This window comes from Lygodium microphyllum, chromosome 4, assembly GCF_053477565.2.
Source record: "Lygodium microphyllum isolate KBCC chromosome 4, Lygodium_microphyllum_v1.1.10, whole genome shotgun sequence".
Lineage (NCBI taxonomy): Eukaryota > Viridiplantae > Streptophyta > Polypodiopsida > Schizaeales > Lygodiaceae > Lygodium > Lygodium microphyllum.
Genome location: NC_141138.1, coordinates 108,332,839 through 108,349,871, shown reverse-complemented (window position 1 = coordinate 108,349,871; position 17,033 = coordinate 108,332,839).

Here is a 17,033-nt window from a genome sequence, read left to right as displayed (position 1 = left end):
GAGCTCTGTTGTTGGATTGGCAAGTCAGTTTATGCAGGCTCCAAGGAAACTCCATTTAGATGCGGCTAGACGCATACTCAGGTATGTGAAGTCCACATTGCAATATGGACTACTTTATGAGACCGGGGTTCAGATACAGTTGCATGGATACATTGATGCTGATTGGGCTGGTAGTATTTCTGATAGAAGATCTACCAGTGGATATGTGTTCTCTTTTGGGAGTGCTGCAGTCACTTGGAGCAGCAAGAAACAGCCTACAGTTGCCTTGTCGAGCACAGAGGCTGAGTACAGGGGTGCAGCAATGGCTACATGTGAGGTAGCTTGGTTGCATAAGCTACTTTATGATATGCATCAGCCTACAGATGGGCCAGTTGTCATTTATTGTGACAACATGAGCAGTATACACTTGGAAAATAACCTAGTCTATTATGCTAGAACAAAGCACATTGAGGTGCATTATCACTATGTGCGGGAGAGGGTTTTACTAGGTCTTATTGATCTAGTTTATGTCAGCACAGAGGATCAAGTAGCTGACATATTCACGAAAACATTGGGCGCAGAGAAGCTGCGCAAGTTCAGAGACCTGCTTGGTGTGCAGGAATTGGGATTGAGCTCGAGGGGGAGTGTTGAGATATCGAGCTCCACTCGTGATATGCCAGGGTGACCGTTGTGCATTTATGTCACCGACTTGTCAGTTGCAGATGCGATTGGTACACCGCCCATGAATAATAGCTAGATGACAGCTATCCTTATCTACTCTATTTTGTGGCTCAGTTAGTATGCCACCTTAGTTAGTTGAGTTTGGTTTGAGACCCATATATAGGGTTCTTCTATTTCTATGTAGAGTTCTTTTTGGCTTACACAACTAAGAAGAGGAAAACTATTTTCAGCCTCCACCTTTGTGTGTATTCCCCCATTGTGCAAGCAAGAAAGCTACAAGTGAGACTCCTTTCTTCTCTCCCACAATCTTGACAATGAGTTGCTCAAAGAAGACATGAAAAGATATCATGTCATTGGGTCATGACTTAAGAGGCATCAATATTGACACTTATTTGAACAAGATCAAGTAGAACCTAGGCTTTTATATTCTATTTTCCTTGGAGATGTAATACCATATGACATGTCCCATCCTAGTGGGGCTAGAGAGGGAATGTTTAGAAGTCACTCCATTTCTTGTCCTAGGCAATAGGACATGGATTTTATAGAATCCACAAGCTTAGCTAGTTAGGTTTCTTTTGGATCTACCTTGTAAGAAGAGAAGCACCTAGCATGATCCACAAGGATTGACTTGAGAGTTCCTATGACTCACAAAGTTACCTAATAGCAATCTGGCATTAAGCTAAAAGAGATTATTTATGTGGTCGATCAATGCTCAAAGAAAGCTTGCACCACACTTTGTTCAATGAGAATGAGAGATGAGGGATAGTAGAATGTCAACCCTCTACCCTTAATGCCTAATCTCACCCCATTAACTTAAAGCAATGTTAAATTGGTTCTAAGATGTAGACCCTATGTAGATCAACAAATCAATTAATTTAGCTTGGCTCCTAGTTGAGATTCCCTTACCTAGGACACTCCTATTGTGGGAGTTGTCCACCTACTTCCACACATACATATGAGGTATTCTTTATTTTTAAAATTATCCTCCCTACCACATTTACTTTGGGATATATATAAGTAGCTTCATTAATTACATTCATTAGCAAAGTGTTTGTTCATATACCTTAGGTGAGATATATGTAATATACCCATTATTTAAAATATATATTTATTCTCCTTCCTTTTGTGTGTAGTTTTTATTTTGATATTTTCTTGGGGTCATCAATTTTCCCTCTCCGACTCCACACAATTACCTAGGCTCGTCGAGTTTCCTTCCTTGACTATGCGCAATTTACCCAAGCTCATCAATTTTTCTTTTCAACTATGCATGATTTTTTTTTTGTCCCACAGTGCATGAATGAGTGATCAACTTTTCTTTTTGGGTATGCATGATTTTTTTTTCTCTCACAATGCATGAATGAGAGATAGAAAAAAATTTCCCTCCTACCATGCTAAACGAGAGAGATAATGCAAATGTTTAGAAGGTTTAAAAACATTAGTGAAGAAGAGAACTAAGGGAAAGGGGGAGGGGGAGGGGGAGGGGGATGTCAGGCCAGTGTTAAACAACACTTCCCTCTATTGGGGTAAAAGGCCCTTGGGGTTGCCCGTGTATACTGACTGCCCATATTCTTTATTCATATATATGAGATAGTGCAATAAGGTTGTCATATCATTCTTGACAACACCTACATTGTGTGTGCTCTTCTCTCCCGCATCTTCCTCTTCTCCTTCTTCACTACCATTGCATCCCCTTCAACTGGTATCAGAGTTTTGGATCGGAGCTTGATCGTGGAGCTTGGCCCGGCATTACTTCAGCCCGGATTGAAGACCTAGAGCTTGGAGCTTCAATGCCAGCCATGGCTTCTTCCCCCCAAGGTAAGATTTCATCTCATGCCTCTCCCCGGCCATCATAGGCTTTTGCAAGTGTTCCTTGGCTTCATTGGGCACCTTATATGCCCCCATTTGCCCCCTTATCCTCAAGATAACTAGCAAGCCCCACAATAGCAGCTCAAGTTTTTTTGCGCTTGTTTCAAAATTTGGCTCAAAAATCCCATTTTTTCTCATATCTCAAGCATCTAGAACCCGATTTAGGAAAGGTAAGGGTCTAACTTGGGGTTTTGGCATGCTCCGGATGCGATGGCGAGGTCAAAGCTACCAAATTCTAATCACGGTATTTTTTGCAACAAATCTGAGTTGATTTACAACAAGAAAATGTCATGCTATTAGCTTATGTGATGCTCTCGAGGCTTGGTATTTGATGCCCAGATGCTTTGGGGATGTTTGTCCAATGTTTTGAGATGCTGTGGGACTTTGTTTGAGCTTCCATAGCTTGATTTATGTAGGGATTTACTACTGCACATTGTTTGGCCAACAAGGTGTTATCAGGGACGGCTTATGCATAATGCTCTTTGTTGACATTCGGGTGTCCTATTGGATGTATTAATGCTTGGTCATCATGGTTTATGCCCAGATATGCTATTTGAGAGCTATTGAGCCTTGATTTGGATGCGACCACTTTGTTGTTGGTTGGGATTTATGCTACCTTGGTTGATAGGTTATATTACCTCCAGTTTGGTTATGCCTATTGGTTACGGGGTGCTCCCAGCTATTTGAGGTTATGTACTGATGTATTTGGATGATGCCACATGGTTCCTTTTGCTCCTGGAATGCTTTTGAGCAAGAAGTAGAGCTCAATTATATGGTTTATTGTCAATTTTTTATTTGCAGCTGTGGCATTCCACTTATGACTACTTATGCCTAGGCTACCCATGTGGGTTTATGTCTTGGTGGATGCTTCAGGGTTTGGCTGAAGTATGGCAGATGTTTGGGCTTGACAAGACTTGCATTTGAGGACTTTTGTGGAGCAATTGGACATTGATTTGGCTTTTTCTGTTATGACCTTGGATGCTACTTGGCCTTATGCTCCGATGTTATGGATCTCTGGATGTTTGGTTGATGCAGACATGCATTGATCAGAGTTGCTTCATTGTCTTGGCAGAGTTTTATTGAGCTTTGTATGCTCATTGGTGCTTGGATTTATTGCAGATAATTTTGGTTGATTGGTGGACTTTACAGTGCTTGGGCTACAGTTATGGCTTTCTTGCTCCTCTGTTTTCTAGCTTTTATGCTAGTTGGGCTATTGTTGCTCGTCCATGTTAGAGAGCAGATGATATGTATGCTTACCCGTCTATGCACATGGTCTACTATTGTATACCTTATAGAGCCACTTATTTGGATGTTGTTGTATAGATGTTTGGGCTCCTCCTAGAGCTTGACTCTTGCAAGATGCTTTGCCACTTGTCAATCTTTACTTGACTTGAATGTTCCTAGGTGGCATGATGTACTACAAAGCTATGCATATGCATATGGTTATGGGCTGATTTCATGGCTGAATATTGTATGCTCTTATGACAGATGTCTTATGTTTTATCGTATTGTGGTTGGTTATGTCATGCAATTAGCTATGACCCTTCTTCATGTGGGAGCTTTTGCATCCTTGGTTGATGCCTTTATGTCCTCCCGTCCATTGAGGTTTAATGAGCCTTTGCAGCATGCTTCTACCACTGATGTACTTGCAAATGATTGTCTTTATGAGTAGGTTCCCTTTGTTGGGACAGCCCACGACTCCTTGAGCTCAGTGGATGCTATGGATAGCCCTATTCATGATGACTTGGATTCCTTGTCATCTTCTACAGATTCTTCTTCTACAAATGTATGCTTCCATTGTGGGAAGCTTGGGCATGTTAAAAGAAAATGTTTTAGATGAATTAGAGAGCAGCAGAGACAAAGACGGACTTGACATGAGCACAGAGTCAGAGATACAGCAGATGTAGCAGGTGTTACCACTCTTACTAGTGGTGAGGTACATGCAGTTATCCATGATGATGCAGTTGAGCATGTACTCTTGTCATCTTGTTTCCCTATAACTTACTTGCTCAGTGATCAGGCCTATGCCTTTGATTGGCTTTTGGACTCTATGGCATCTTGTCATGTTACCCCTCATAGAGCATGGTTCTTTTCTTACAGGGAGGTTGATTAATGTATTGATTTGGGCCTTGAGCAAACTTATGCTATTGTTGGTATAGGATACATACACCTAGCTTTGCCTAATGGGACTTCTCTTATGCTTAGAGATGTTTTACATGTTCCCATGCTTAGTAAGAGCTTGATTTCTGTCAATCAGTTGCATGATGTAGGTTACTCTGTTTTTCTTTCAGGATAGGTCATGGAAGATCTATCGTGGTTGCTTGGTTTTGGCCAGAGGTTCTAGAGTTGGTTCTCATTACCCAGTGCATGTCTCTCATGTGGGAGATTCTATAGTTGCAATTATCTGGATACCACATGCATTGTTATGGCATTATCACCTACGCCATATGCACCATAGAGCGATGGAGATCTTGTCTTGTTCAAACTGATTACCGCCTCCTTTGTCACATGTAGATCTTGATGCTTGCCCTGATTGTACTTATGGTCCTTGTAGAGCCCCTTTGGCTCATGGCAATCATGAGAGGCATGATCCTCTAGATCTTTTCCATTGTGCAGTATATGGACCTATGCCTTTCCAGTCACTTGGTGGAGCATTGTACTTTATGACCTTCGTGGATCATGCTACCCACCGTGTTTGGGATTTTCCCTTGGTATGGATTGAGGATGCCGCAATTATGCTTGACATGTTTATGGATTCTGCTGGTTGCAGGCCTAGGTACTTGCAGATGGATTATGAGAGTCATGCTATCTCTCCCGGCTTTTAGTCCTATTGTCAACAGTCTGGCATTGATTTCCTATGCCCATGGTATTACGGGATTGCTCATGGCATGTGTCTGACTCTACAGGCAAAGATTGCTTCTATGCTTACCACAACTAGGTTATCTTATGGCTTTTAGGCTGAGGCCCTTATGACGGCACTCTACTTTCTTAATAGGACGTCGTGTCTGACTTTGGATGGTATTACACCACACGAGGCATGGAGTGGCATGAGACCCTCATATGATTACTTGAGGATGTTTGGCTGCCAGCCATTTGTATGTATGCCAGATATGCCTTTGTCACACAAATGTATCCTCCTTGGTTATGGAGATGGTGACTTTCAAGCTTACACGTTATGGGATTTGGATGCCCAACAAGTTATACACAGCCGTCATGCTATCTTTTATGAGATGCAGACATCTCCCAAGCCTCTTGATGCACGTTCAGTGTGCTTTATGGTTGATGCTATAGCTATATGTCAGTCTTCCACTTTGCTGAGGCCGCATACTATCTTGAGACTGCGTCTGACATGTGTCTAGGATGCTGACCCTTCTTCTATGATTGACTTTGGAGAGTCTATGTGCTCTCAGCTATCTCCTATGTGCCACACTAATGCTATGAGCTACTCTAATGCTTATGCATTACAGCCTTGCACTCATGAGTTGTGCTTGCTTCATGAGAAGCATCCTTGGATTGCTCCACTGTATGGAGCTACGGGATCACTTATCTCCTGGATGTTATGGACTCGAGGATGCTTGACTCTTCTTTCACATAGGTTCCCGCTTATTGCACAGCTCGCTTTCCGATTGGGCATTGGGTGAGATGTCATGATTCCTCACCTTGTCTCTTTTGCTTTTTTCTTTGTTTTTTCACTCCCTGGCCCATTGGCCTTTTAGTGGGAGGTTATTGGGGTAAAAGGTCCTTGGGCCTGCCCATGTACACTGACCACCCATATTCTTTATTCATATATATGAGATAATGCAATAAGGCTGTCATATTATTATTGACAGCACCTACATTGTGTGTGCTCTTCTCTCCCGCATCTTCCTCTTCTCCTTCTCCACTACCATTACATCCCCTTCACCCTCACCCCCCAAAAATTTTATTTTTAAAAAATTAATTAATTACTTTACCCCCCTCACCCTTTTCATCCATTGCCATCCCATTCCCCCCCCCCCCCTCTTGAACCCCCAACCCCACTTAAACAATTAACTCTCTTCCCCCCTCCCATCTCCTCTGTAGTTTTCTCCCATCCCCCATCCCCCAATGTCATCAAAATGGCTCTTCTCCCCATCATGTGTGTGTGTGTGTGTCCTAGACAGAGAGGAGATGGTGAGAGTGTCCATCCCTCTCTCTCTAGGAAACCACACACACACACACACACACACACACACACACAAGGACACTCTCACTCCCCCCTCTCGCCCCCCACCACCCCTTCCCCTTCTCGATCTAATTGTACTTCCATCCCCCCTCTTCCCCTTGATTTTTTTAAGTATATAGAAAAAAGGGGGATGAGAGAGAATGTTCAACTAAAAATTTTCCCATTCTCCTTTTAAACGTGCCCTCTCCTCCACATTCTTTTCAAAATAAAAAGCAGATTTAATTTGTACTCTCCTTTCCCTTGATGACTTACATGTCAACCATTGTTCCCATTTCTTTTTAAAAATCAAACATCCAAAAGATTCTTTCTTCCCCCATTGATCTAAAAATATAGAAATCTCCCCTTGTGCCAATACACTTCCACCCCCTAAAAATATTCAAGATATTTGTCAACACTTGGAATTTCCTAAGATAACTCAAAAAAATAGATTTTTTTTGTAATTGACACATAAGCCCCTCCTAAACAATCTCTTCTCCCCCCTACCACCATAAGACACCTCAAAATTCGATGACATAGCTCCTCCCACCTCAACTATAAATTGAGGACCAATTGTGAAGAGTGGGGCATGAGAGGTAGGTGGTGGTAGAGCTATGCCAATTAGGGAGGAAAGAACAAAATAATAGAAGAGTGCTAGAGAGTGTTAGTGTGAAGAGGGTGAAGATGAATACTCGCTCAACCTAGCGCATCCCCAAGGTGAAACATTGTTACTCACTTTTAAAGACATTCTCTTTCCCTTATCCAACCCCTTTCTCTTTTCTCCACCCATGATGATCTCGAAAGAAGCTCTAGATGCAAGACTATCTAATGAAACAGGACCTTCAAATGTGGCCCCAACAAATAAAACATGGTCTTCCCTCATGGTGGACCCATCTTCAATGACTCTTAATGCGGGGACAAACACAGGCAATGACACTAACACCTCAAATGCTCGTAATCAAGTATTTCCCTTTTATTATCTACACAATAGAATCTTGATTAAGAAAAAGACAAACGAATATAATTTTCTTTAAAATAATGCATGAGAAGAATAGCTACATTGCTAATAAAAATTTATAAATTGTCTTTTAGACTGTATAAAAGCAAACACTTTTCATTACGATCATGAATTATCTCATTCTTGACATTATGATCTTGCAATTTAATTGAGTTATCTTCAAATGCATTACTAATTATGGAAAATTTGTGAAAGGTACTTAGATAAGAATAAATGTTTTAAAAACTTTTCAAGTTCCTTCAATTGATATACCTTCAGCGCGGTTGTTGTAACTGTCATTGGCTTGATTATGAGAAAGAGAGGAAGATATTGCTCAAATAGGTCAACTTGCTAAAACCTAGATCGAGCAAATGGAAGATTACTTTTTTGTGATGGAACTAATTAAACTAAGTAATGATTGGACGTTTGAGGCATACATGAGAAGCCCAACTTTGACAGAAACAATGGTGCCGTGACAAGTCTATTTCTAAGTCTACTATGACATGGAGCCAAATCAAGGTGGCAATCCAAAGTTGATACTTGTCTCTTGACTATTAGACTCTAAAAATGAACAAGTTTTTCAACCTTAAGCAGCAAAAGATTACTCTAGAAGGATACTATTCCTGCTTTGTTACATTGCAAAAGTACACGCTCCACATATTCATGAGAAACCCAATCCATTAGCAATGTCTAGTTTTAATTAGGGGAAGAGACCAATATTGTAAATTTTTTAGTTATCTCTTTAGGAGTTTATGCCTATTTGTTAGGAATGGATTGTTTAATATCCAATCAAGCAAAAAAACATTGTGGGGAAGGGTAGGTCTTATTTAAAAATCTATTTGGAAATTAGTCCAATCACACGAAAAAGTAGGAAAACCTAAGATTCAATTAGCTAAAGCTACTCGAAGCCTAAAGGGATTAAGGAAAGGACTTACTATGTTACCTAGTATAACTCAACAAGGTTGAGGATACTAAGGATGAGGACGAGCCTTCATGGTCAAGAGAATATAGTGATGTTTTCATAAGGAACTAAAAGAATTACCTCTTGAAAGGGAAGGGAATTGGATCATGAGATCAAGTTGGACCCTAGATCTAAACCAATTGTAAAAAAGCCCTATAAAATGTCCATCCCTAAGGCAATCAAATTGAAAGAATAGTTAAAGAAACTATTAAACCAAGCATTTATTCATCCTAGTAACTCTCCCTAGGGTGCTCCTATCCTATTCTAGAAGAAAAAGGATGGAACCCTACAATTATGTATTGATTACAGGGGATTAAAACAAGTCACCATCAAGAATAAATATCCTGTATCCAAAATCGATTATGTGCTCTAGATCGATTACAAGGAGTAGTGATCTTTTCTAAGATCATGTATTATCAAATCTAGACAAAAAAAAAGGATGTACCAAAGATAGCCTTTAATACTAGGTACGATCATTACAAATTAATCATGATGTCTTGTCCTCATATTTTTCAATGATATTCTCACTTATTCAAAGTGAGAGGAAGATCATCCGAGGAATCTGTGGATTGTCCTAGAAATTCTTCATGAAAATAAGATTTTTGCCCAAAAAAAGCGTGCATTCTTCAAGAAGACGATCAAATATCTAGGACTCATCATCTCGAAAGAAGGCCTATCAAACAGAACTTGCCAAGGTTAAGGCCAACTTGAAGCATCATGGCAATTGAATCCACCTAGTCACACTTACTAGGAGACATAGAGATTGCTTAAGGATTCACCCAAGCTCAAGAACTTCGAGCATTGTCTTGGGAATCAAATTCACCCAAGCTCTTGAGTTGGTGAAGTCTTGACCATCTCCCATGCTACCAAATTGAGTGCAAATTCTTGGGTTATCACTCTCACTCAAGTGACATCACTTCAATTTCCACACCATTCAATTGCTAAAACTAAGAGGCCCCACACCCAAGGATTCACACTGGTCCAAATGATTCACTTAGTGGAATCTCAAGACTACCATGCACAACCCTACCTTCTAATCACTAAGGCACGGTAGTCATAGGAACACCCATTTAACCCATGAACCACCCACATTGGAGCACCATTCTTTTCATAAGGACTTTCTTATTCACTTAGGGTTAGGCTCACCCACACTTGGCTTATGACAACAATACTCCTACCATAGATGGGGCACATATTATTCAAAATCCTAGAGCATACGCACACCTAGGCCAGATGTCCCTCTTTTGTAATCAAAGTTAGGATGGGGCAACATAATCAACATCATCCACAACTAGAGCCAACTCATTACTCATCCGTTCATCTCTTGACAACCTTAGTTTTGGCACATAACCTAGACCTTAGGACATACATGCATCTAGGTCACATCATCTCAAAATAGAAAAATCGGGTCTAGAATTATTCTAAGCTTAAGGATTGAGGATTAACCCCAACTCACACTCTTAGACATTTGCAAACACCACTCTACACAAAGGGGGACATCCATACATGTAGAATACACATAGGTTCACCTCATAGACTTTCACTTCACCTTTAGGTTGTTCAACTACCACTCATAGGTACCCTTGACTCAGGATAAAATAGTTAAAACTTCATAGTAGGGTCATCATTAGGTGTAAAGGCATTGCCACCCAGTTTTAAGCATACATTCTGGAACTCTAACTCTTAGTTAGCCACATGCATTCACAACCATTTGACTTAGACATGGGCTCTCACTTACATATACAATGAGTATAGCGTTTAATAGCTAGCACATGAATATCTTTGTGGTCCAATTCACCCAAACCCTTCATCACACATAGGTTTTAAGCACAAAAACCCTACACCCCTTAGTCAAAATTAGCCCTAGGATAGGATACAACATTCACATAACTAGGCACACATGATAGTTACTCAGACACTCACAACATTCTCTCTAAGGCCTTGCAAATAGAATGACATAACAACCTTAGGTAAACAACCTCACACTTTGTATGAGTAGTACGGCATTGGACTTTCAGTAGACATACACCTCTCACTTTAAAATTAGCTACACACACCTTACCCTTAAGATACACAAAACATAGTTATAGTTTGGAGCAAATAGTTAACCCTCGAGCATATCACCACTTGTGGTTGCATTGATAAGTGCACCTTCACTTAGGATGGGAACCCACCTTTCTTAAGTCCATACAAACCATAATATTTAGGTGCACACCACATCACACTCTTATAGAACCCATTCACCATTCTTAGTACTCTACCCATAGTTCAATAGGCACCCACTAATGTTACACACATATTTGACCCACTCTCATATAGGTCTATATACTCCACATGCATCAGGACACAATTAAACTTGGCATCAACAAGGCTCACCAAATGATAACTCTATGAGACTAAAACCCAAAACCTAAACCATGAACGAGCAAGTGGTGACTTAAATTGACTAACACTTGCTAGAGATAACTTACAAATTATCATCAAGTATTCTTTGTGCACATAACCACTTGGTTTTCAAAAAGCAAACAACTCTAACTGTACACGAGAACACTTACATAGGGTATTAGCAACAAGAGTTGATTATCTCTAACTTTTAGATTACAAGTAGAACATAAACCTAAAAAACTATGAGACATCACTATTGAAAATTTTGGACAAGCATGAAACTACTATGGGAAAAGTGACAAATTCAACCAAATGAAACGAGAACTCGCAAGGGGACACAAGCTATGCATGCAAAAATCGGGTTTGTGACAAGGAATTAGGCTACAAAGCCAAGAAGGTGCATGTCACACTAGGTTTGAGCACATGGCACAAGCCTTCAAGTTGGGTCTACGTAAAAAGAGGCACACATGGTTCACAAGATTAGAAGTGAAAGAGAAGTTGCACTTTTCCACTCTAAAAGCATATGAATTAAAGACATGGAAAGAATGGAATGCAAAAGACAAAAAAGGTGATGTATTGGTTATCTCCAATCATTGATAATACTATGCTTGGGGCATATCAGAAATGCAAAAAATTCAAATGCATCATCAACCACATTTGAAAATATGTTTTATGTGAATACAAAAGCATGGAGGATTCAGCTCAAGCAAGAGTTGAATACTTTGAAGAAAGGGAGCATGATCTCTTCATAATTTGCTTCACAAATTTTGGTTCTGGGGACAACCTCATCATATGGATGATGAATGTTGAGCAATAAGAGTAAGAGAGCATGAGAGATTATGTTTTAAAGGATCTAAAGCTATACAAAAGTATCTTTGTGAAGGAAAGACCAAATGCCAAGGCTAGTGCAAAGCTTTGTCAAGGGTTTTAAAAGTAAATTAAGACATCATCAAGATCCTAAAGTTGGGTGATTAAATCATAATGAGTCATAGGGACCCTTACTATGCATTAGGGGAAATTTGGACTCACGTTTCGGCCTTTTAATTTTAAGGAGAGAAAGCCTCTCAACCAATAGTGAGAGAGAGCTACCATTACGATAAAAATGGGATTTTTCATTTTTTTATGTATTGTCTCATTTTCAAAATTTTCCAACATAATAAAATAAATTTGAGGGATAAATCCATTCAAGCACAAAAAGAAAGAGGTTCCTAAACAATTTAAGATGCTAGATGATGATATCTTTTGTCAACCCCATACATCCTTGCACTCTTATCATTTTCTTGAAACTCTTGATTATTACATCAAAATGCTCTCCCTCCATTGTAGTATAGCCATGTTTTTTTCTTGAAACTCTTTAGCAATTCAATGGTGTGCCTCTTTTTCCAAAATTTTGAACGTGATTTGATGTTCTCACACCTAAATTTCATTCAATGTCTTGTTTTTCTTTATATTCTATTTCAATGGAGATTGCACATTTTTAGTATCTCTCCTTGTTTATCACAACAATTTCAATGTATAATACATGGTCCAACACAATGCGAGGGGGAGCCATAGGAAAGACCTTATCGCATTGTGCCATCACCACCCAACTCCTTCATAAATTGGTCCCCTTGTGCTCATTCTAAGCATTTTTTGATACCCCATGTGGATTTTGGCCATTCTAAATACAAAAATCAATTAATAGTTCCAAAATTGAACATTTTGGGTGGAAAATGGATTAAAACTAATTATGTCAAAGCATCTCAAGCAACCCAAAATCCCCATTTGGATCCAAAAACACTCAACTTGGACATTGGGAGGCCAAGATATGAAGAAATGGAAAAGGTAATCGAGAGGACTGACACAACCCACACAATGCAAGGAAAGAAATGGAAAAGATAACTAGGAGGACCAACACAACTAACACAATGTGACCCTAGATAGAGGTTTTGGGCTACTCCAAATGTATTAGCATCATCGATCTTGTCCCATTCTCCTACTCAAAATGGAAATTTTGGCTCTACTACTTTATTTTTATATCCAAAATGGCCCAAAAGTCCCATGGGGTGTCAAAAAATAGTAGGAACCAATTTATGAAAGAATCGGGTGGTGACCAACACAATGTGATAAGGCCTTTCCAAACACTATGGTGGGATTCCTCTAGCACTATGCCAACCCTAGACCCACACAATACTGAGGGGAGGCCCTTGAGATTTTGGGTGCCTCCCCTCACATTATGTGCATGTCTAGGCTTAGATTGTGCAAATCTTGGACCCACACAATGTAAAAGAAGGGGCGAGGGGAGGGGGGGGCAATCAAAAATCTTAAGGGCCCCCTCTCACATTATGTAGGTCTAGGCTTGCATTGTGTAGGTCTTGGACCAACACAATGTGAGGGGGAAGTACCTAAAAATCTCAAGGGCTACCTATCACATTGTGCAAGTCATGTCCTCCCCCCCACCCACATCAATCCAATACAACACTCATTTGGGCGGGGGGCGGGGGGGGGGGGGGGGGGGGGGGGGGGGGGGGATCTGATGTAATGCACCTGCACTCAATCACTCATTCAACATAACATAGAAAGGTAACACGACATGTGAGAGCAAGGTATACTCTTGTATTATTCAATGAAAGAAATGGTACAACATAGGCACATCCCAGGACTACACCCTTGTGACACTGCACATGTGAGGGTTTACCACTGGGTATAAGGAATCACACATAGAGTGAAAACCAATAAGGGCTCAAAGTCACTACTACTCCCTATATAGGTGTTTATGGCAGCAATGCCATAGTATAGCTACAAATCCCTTACACTCACCCCCACACAATGGATTGTTGTCCTCAGGATTCTAAGAGTAGTGCCTGTTGACTCATTTTGGGGTCTTAACATAGCTCCTTCTATCAAGCTGGTCAATGTTTGGTGGGCTAGGACTTGTTGATGCATTAGTGGGATCTTAATGCAACCTTTTCTATAAAGCTGGTTAGTGTCTGTAGCACTACAACTTAGGGGTCTTAACATAGCTTTTTCTATCAAGCTGGCTGGCCAATGTTTGTCCATCTAGACTCGGTTTTTACTTTTGTTGTCATATCAATACACCCTCGACTCAATTACATTTGAGGAGTGGAGGCTTTGCAAGTCCTATGGTAAGCTAAGTGATGACTCAAGGTACATTGGAAGTATTGTTGGGATTCTCCTTGAGCCAAGTAGCAAAGGCCTCATTGCCACATTCGCAGGCCTCTGCTTTTGAAATCCAAGTGGTTTCTTTGAGAGGGCACCCTTTCCACTTGGTGAGGTTCTCAAGGTAACCTTTGCATTCTTGGTACACCGACGAAGGATTGCTTCTACTTCGAAGGGGTCATTGAAATGAAGTGGAACATGTCACCCCCATTGGGTATCGGGGTAGAGCCTACACAAGAGGTGTGCATAGAATACATTGTGGACGCAGATGCTTTCTGGTAGGTCTAGCTTGTAGGTGATCTCATTTAGGACCTGGGTGATGTGGTAGGGTCCATAAAATCAATGGCTGGACTTGGGGCTCATATTCTTTGGAAGGGACATATGCTTGGAGCTAACAAGAACCATGTCTCTTTTGGTGAAGAGGACTGCCTTGCATTTCTTGTTGACCTGTTCAATCATGGTGAATTTTCTCATTTACAAACTCCACTTGGATTCTACATTTCTCTCTCTCTCCATTTCTTCAAGAAGTCTTCTGCATCCTGATCTTTGGCTTTGGTAGCTCCTAAGGCTAAGGGTATTATGACTTCTTTCCCTGTGGCTAACTCAAAGAGTGTGTAACTTGACGCTGAATGAATTGAGCTATTGTAGTGGAACTCTAGCACATCAAGATATAAGGCCCAAAATTTTTTGCCACCCTGGCATAGCTTCTAAGATAGTCTTCAATGCCTCGGTTAACTCTTTCTGTTTGCCTATCTATTTCAGGGTGGAAGGATGATGAGAATCATATCTATGTTTCCAAAGTCTTAAAGAGTTTCTTTCACATGTCACTCATGAAGCGACCATCTTGATCTGATACAATGGCTAATGGTAGCCCATATAAACTTGAAGACTTGTGTGAAGAAGAGGTGAGCAACCTCCTTGGCATTCAATGGTGGCTTGGTGGGTATAAAGTGGGCTTGTTTGGAAAAATAGTCCACCACTACAAAGATGATGGTATAGCCATGGGATTTGAGGAATTCCACAATAAAATCCATGCTAATGATGTCCCATGGCCGGCCAGGTACTAGCATTGGGTTGAAATAAACCATTTGGCTTGGAGCATGGTGCATGGTGCTTTCACTAATTGGCAAGTGAGACAAGTCTTGACATAGTCTATGACTTCCTCCTTCATGTTTGGCCAAAAGAATTGTTTCTGGAGGGCCTCGAGTGACTTACTTTGGCCCTTATGTTCCCCTAACTTTCCATCATGCACTTTATGTAGCATGACATAGTCTATGTCATAGACAAGTCTTGACATAGTCTATGACTTCATCCTTCATGTTTGGCCAAAAGAATTGTTTCCGAAGGGCCTCAAGTGACTTACTTTGGCCCTTATGTTCCCCTAACTTTCCATCATGCACTTTATGTAGCATGACAGAGTCTATGTCATAGACAAGTCTTGACATAGTCTATGACTTCCTCCTTCATGTTTGGCCAAAAGAATTGTTTCCGAAGGGCCTCAAGTGACTTACTTTGGCCCTTATGTTCCCCTAACTTTCCATCATGCACTTTATGTAGCATGATTTTCTTCAACTCCACACTATTGGGAATGTACAATCTCTTGCACACAAATTGAATTCCCTCCTCCAGGGTATACATGCCATGTGGCATCCTTTCAGCTCTTACTTCTTCTATGATTTGTGCATTTCTTGGTCATGTTCATGTCTTAGAGCCTTTTTCACTAACTTGAGGGCTATTGGCCACACTCACTACTTTCAAATCGTCCTTGTGACTTAATGCATCTACTATTTTATTTGTGAACCCTAGCTCGTGTTTGATTTCCAAGTCAAACTCTAGAGCCATCTGGCTTGTTTGGCTGAAAACTTGGACTGGGACTGGAAGTATTTGAGTGATATGTTGTATGTGAACACAAGTGTGTGCTTGTCTTGTACATAGTGCTTCCATTTTCTAAGGCAATGAATTATTGCTAGCATCTCCTTCACATGTGTGCTCCATCTAGTCTCTATGTTTATGAACTTCTTGGACTCATATGCTACGTGGTGCCCATCTTGCATCAACACTTCCCCAATGCCATAATCTGACGCATCTATGGAGATTTCGAAGGGCTTGGTAAAGTATAGCACTTTGAGTATGGGGATATAACTCATACATACTTTCATCAACCCCAAAGTGGCTTGGTAAAGTTTAGCACTTTGAGTACGGGGGTTTGACTCATACATTCTTTCATCAACTCAAAAGTGCCTTGTTGCTCACTCCCCCATGAGAAATTTTTGTCTCCTCTGGTTAGGTGGGATAGTGGGACTGTTACCATGATGTAATCCTTTTGAAGAATCTTCTACAAAACACAATGAACCCTAGGAATTCATGAACTTCTCTAATAGTCTTTAGTATTGGCCACTTCTTCACTGCAGTGCCTTTCTTGGGGTCTACTTTGATGCCTTCATCACCTACGATGAACCCTAGGAGTCCTAACTCCTTACAGACTCACATTTTTCAAGTTTGACATACAGTTCGTATTGTCTCAACTTCTCAAAGACTAATCTTAGATGTTGCTTGTGTTCCTCTAAGGTTTTGCTACACATAGGAGATCATCTATGTAGATAATGATTAATACATCGATCTCTGGATGGAGTACTTCATCCATTAAGCCACAAAAGGTACCCGGCCAATTGCTCAATCCAAAACCTAGGATGAGCCACTCAAAGCTTCCATATTGAGTACAAAAAGCTATTTTGGGAATATCTTCTTCAACTATATAGATTTGGTAGTAACTTGACCTAAGATCTATGCAGCTAAAGTATTTTGATCCATGGAGTCTATCTAAA